We start from the raw sequence: 5,152 nt of genomic DNA, 5'->3' as shown, positions 1-5,152 counted from the left end.
GTGATGTTTCTTATGTCACAACCTCTCTGGGTCATTGGTTTCACTATCAAACTGCTCTCACTGTTAGGAAGATATTTCTAATATTCAATTGAAATCTGCCTTCCTGTAAATTAATCTATTATTCCGTGCCCTGAAGCCTGGAGTGGGAGAGAACTGACTTTCTTTTGTAGGATATCCTTTCAGGCACTTGAAGGCTGCTATATATCCGAAATTCAGTCTTCTCAAGGCAAAATATTCCAATTTCTTCAATTTCTCTTTATAGAACTTGACTCAAGTCTCCAATCGTCAGCATCCTGCTTCTCTGAACCCATTCCAGTTTTTCTGAATCCTGAATGCCCAGAATGGGACAAAGTATTCAAAGTGGGGTCTATTCAAAGCAGAACTAAGAGGAACAATTCCTTCCTGTGATTTTGAAATTATACTTCTGGTGATGAAGCCTAAAATTATATTTGTCTTCTTGATCAACACATCACATGATGACTCAAGTTCAGTTTGCAATCAACTACTATTCTAAGAACTCTTGAACAAGTACTGTTATCAACATAAATATTCTCCATCCTATACCTGCACTTTTGATTTTTGTTTGCCAAGTGAAGAACTTTGCACTTCTCTGTGTTAAATGTTACTGTAAGCCTTCCGGCTCATTCCTATCAAGATTATTTGAATTTTATTTCTGTCTTATCAACTATGTTACCTGCTAGTTTGATAATATTCCCTCTACCTCTTCATCCAAGTAATGAATGAAAATGTTGAAGAGTAAAGAATTCTACATATGGCATCCCCCAACTTAATAAGGAACTATTGATGAGAACTCCAAATATGTTTTTTGAGCCAGATATGTATCTATCTAACTGTCATGCTATCCATCTCACACTTACCTGCCTGAATAATCAGCATGCCTTGGGGTTCTTTGTCAAATGCTTTGTTGAAATTATTTCTCAAAGGTAATAGGGAAAGTTTCATCCAGACTAACCTCTACTCCCTTCAGTACCTCAGGATTGGTCTGGTCTTAATAACGGGGCATTCCCTGAGCATCCTTCTGTCACTCCCAAGCTCCAATCTTATTCTTCAGCCTTTCTTTCACAATGATACTGAAACAGTAGTTTTTTCCCATCTTTTCAGAAAGACTCAACCCAAACAGGAGCTGAGTAGCTCTGTCTTTTCATTGTTACCTCTTGGCATTCTGCAGTTTTCATTGATAGATTTATACTCTTCATTTTTTAAAATATACCTAAAGAAACTCTTTTTATTATACTTAGCATCTTTCACTAACCACAGCTAACAAAGAAGGACAAATATGATGTCATAGGGATCACCAAAACTTGGTGGGATGACACACATGATTTGAACATAGCCCTGGAAGGCTACCAATGTGTTAAAAACAAACAAACAAACGAACAAGCACCCAGATCCAGCAGAAACAGAGAAGGTGTGGCCTGCACAGATATTCATGAATTAGAGCATGAAAATCCTGTTGAGAGTATTTGGGATAGAATAGAAAGAGAGAGAAGCAAAAGTGATACTGTTGTGGGAGTTTATTACAGGCCGCTTGGATAGACAAAAGAGATGGATTAGGCCTTTTTGTGATGAACAAACTTTTAGGCAGGCACAGAATAGTGACAATGGGAGATTTCAGCTACCTTGACACTGCTGGAAATAAAACTTTGCCAAGAGTCAGAGGTTCTGTAAATTCATGTCTTCTTTTTTTGAAATCCTTGCTTAGCAGAAGATAGAAAAAGAAAACAAGGCAGGCGGGGGAGGGGCGGGGGGGTCAGCTATCTGGGCCTGATCCTCATCAGTCAAGAGGAATTAGTTGACCAATTGGTAGAAGATAGCTGGTACCTTGGAGAAAAGTGATTTTGTTATTTGTGATAACCAGGAAGAACTGAAGAGAGTTTGTCCTGCATATTGGACTTCAGAAAAATAGATTTTGATGAACTCTGAGGAAAGGTAGATCAGATCCAATGGCTTGAAACTGTCCCAGGAGAATGGAAGTCCTATAGGTACAGTTGCAAGCAATTCCTACAAGAAGGAAAAATGGAAGAAACCTGAAGAGAGCAATGTGGATAAACACAGAGCTTTCTAAAAAGCTGAAAAAAAAGGCATATGTATAGGAGAAGGAAAGAGGAATATTTAACAAAAGAAAAATACAAGGCAGTTGCTGGAATCTATAGGGATTATAACAGAATATCTAACACTCAGAATGCCATCTCCATCCCTCACACCCTGAAGCAGAAATTTGTCTGCAAGGCATGTCAGGAATTTTCTGGAACAACCACACTTGGCAGGTTCATCTCCCAGTAGATGTTGGGGTAATTAAATTTCCTCTCATGAAGCTATGCTCTTTGAAAGACCTCCAATTTGCTTTTGGAATATCTTCTCCAGGGCTGATTGGACCCCCATAGCAGTATTGCTTACACTGGTCCTGCCATTTATTTTAACACAGCTGCTCTCTACAGCACTGCAGGTCCATTCACCTGGACTTCTGTGGAGGTATTCTGATTATCCAGGAGTATCCCAAACTATTGTTTCTAGGTGCAGGGAAGAAGCGGGGCTAGCCCCCCAGAAGAAGAAGGGGCAGATTTTCTCCCACAGACATAGAAAAGGTGGAGTTTATAAACTGGCATCCAGAAGCCCCAACGCACTATAAAACCAGAAATAGGGCTTGTTGGTCAGTACTTGAAACCTCATCCCCAGGACCCTGGCAGGGACTGGACCTACAAATTGATGTTGTAAGTCACAGTTCAGCCCAGGCTAATTTATCTGCTTTTTTCTGTTGTTTTCTGATATTTCAATGAACTCTAGTTGTTGGGATTTCATTGAGTCTATTGCTTAAAGTAGTAATGCAGGTTATTCAAAAATTTATCACCACTTCCTGCTCTGTGCCTGTTAAGGTGCCCCAAGAGGCTTTCTCACAATTGCTGCTGAAGAAGCTTTTTCTGAATTAATAAACCATCACTTTGCTCCTAGGCATTTTTGCTTGTTTGGCAGGTGCCCGTGAGCTTCACTGTTCGCTTTTTATTCCTGAGAGCTGTGGCCAGAAAAGCTGGGCCAGCTCTTCTGTTCCACGGCCATGAATGCCACACGTTGAGAACAAGCTCCTTTGCTCCATGGCCATGAAGGCAGGTCTGCTCCCCTGCTCTGTGATAATGAAGGCCTGGTTTTGAGAAGAAGCTCTCCTGCTTCACAGCCCTTAAGGCTAGGCCATCTCCCCTGCTTCACACCCACAATGGCCTGGCCAGCTCCACTCAAGGCTGGGCCTTGAGAACACACTCCATTGTTTCTAAGATGATTGGTGACCTAAGATGTGTGGTGTCCTCTGAACCTGCACAGGAGTGGTGAGAAAATAAGATAGATGAATTGTGTGGTCTCTCTTCCATGTGAGTCCCACCTAAGTGAATGCTCACAGGGACCAAAGGAGACACCTACCAGAACTCCTTAGAAGTTTCCCAGTGTGAGACTCAGTGAAAGGACACTCAGGGAGTGAAAGAGAAAGGCAGCAAGCTGATTGCCACACAGGCTCTTCCAGGGTGAGTTTCACTCAGGGGAAGCTCAGAGACTGCAAGTCCTCTAAAATCTGGGCTAGAGCCTCATCTCTGCCCTCAGTGTATTTGTGTTGTGTGTGCAGGAGGCCTCAGAAATAGCCAGTCCTTCCAGGTCCAATTTGGGCTGGGATTGAACCCAGTACAATCATCATTGGCCATTTGTGAATGGAGACTTTCCACCATTATATGTTATTCCTTATTTAACACCTATTGATACATATACAGCTATCCCCACCTGCTATGGTCCTCAGCTCAGGAACAGACATTTGGGGTTGTTAGAGATAAAGCTGGGATCAATGAGGGAAAGCCCAGAAGTAACTAAAAAAATCTGTTAATATTGAATTTAAAATAGGTTTTGGTGCAGAAGTCAGACCCTTCTCCTGTCCCCGCCCCACAAAAGTTCCATTCTGAAAGTGTTTTCCTTCATGCAGATTTATAGCCTGATGACTGGAGATCACTGGCTGCTGTTAAGGTTCTGAATGTGGACATTACTGTTTCTCTGTTTCCTTAAACAGTCTTTAGTAATTGGCTCTAGATACTGTATTCCAGTTCGCTGGGGTTATGCAGTTGTGTGGAAACATACCTGTTTGTCTGTGACAGGTTCCCTCCCATCAGCTGAGGTCAGAATTGCCAAGGGCTAGGATAAAGTCTCCATGGTGGAAGCCACACTCTCCCTTCTCCTGAGGGTCAAAATCAAAAGAGCCAGTATGAATGTGCATTGCTGAGGCACTTGCTCAATGTCTCAAAGAGATATTAGTTGATTCATAGAGACACAGCTTGATCTGTGATAGTCTACCAAATCATTCAGAGTACTGAACTTTACCACCCAAAGGAAAGACTTGCCAGCCCTGGCTCGAAACACTCTGAAGTTTCTGAAGTTGATTGAAAGGGAGAAACCACTAGGAACACTCACTCTCTCTGATGAGGAAGGCACCATCATACAGTATCTTTGTTTACGCAACACCACCTCAGCCTTTGCTGGATGTATCTTTCCCCAAAACCATGGATGAGGTTTCATTTCAATGTAATTTTGGGGAATGAAGCCCTATTGGCCATTGACTTCTGCCTTGTGCCAATGTAGATCACATTCTACACTCCAAAACTGCAGGAGATCTTCTGTTTGAAACACCTCATTGTCTGTGGTGGCTTTGAAATTGTATCTGGCAATGGCTTCCATGCATGGACCACTCTTGGATGGCAATGAAGAGAAGAAGGTGCTCTCTCCCTGAAGCCTTCTCTGGGGATGCCCGGTATACTTTTACCTCTCATCTGTGCTGCCCTTTCTGTCTGATCTCTGGCTCTGTTTTTCATATGGACAAGGGAAAATTGAGGGCTAATTCACCCTCTCAGCAGGAAACCACCAAACAGCTTCCGCTACACCCCTCATCCCACAATCTCACTAGGTCTCCATTCCCTTCTACAGGTATGGAGCATTCTAGCATACCTGCAAGAAGAAATTTAAAAGCAGGGTGGAAACACTCCTTTCAACTGCAAAAAACAAAGACTAAAACTAAACGCACACATGATGCATGCACACACACAATTAACAAGAAAAGTCTATGGAAAAAACATCTAACTCAGCAACTTTAAAAAGGAAACCACAGTCC

The 5,152-nt window shown here is 42.2% G+C and overlaps 1 pseudogene; it reads right to left on the bottom strand.

Moving 5' to 3' along the window:
- Positions 1–4,063: 4,063 nt before the first annotated feature.
- On the bottom strand, positions 4,064–4,764 carry LOC103049600 (growth factor receptor-bound protein 2 pseudogene; annotated as a pseudogene).
- Between the last annotated feature and the right edge of the window lie 388 nt (positions 4,765–5,152).

Source organism: Python bivittatus, unplaced genomic scaffold (assembly GCF_059951505.1).
Source record: "Python bivittatus isolate LINGU-HERP-01145 unplaced genomic scaffold, Pbiv_v1 ctg000400_np1212, whole genome shotgun sequence".
Taxonomy (NCBI): Eukaryota; Metazoa; Chordata; class Lepidosauria; order Squamata; family Pythonidae; genus Python; species Python bivittatus.
Note: the sequence above shows the minus strand (reverse complement) of the source record. Positions and strands in the feature narration are given on the sequence as shown.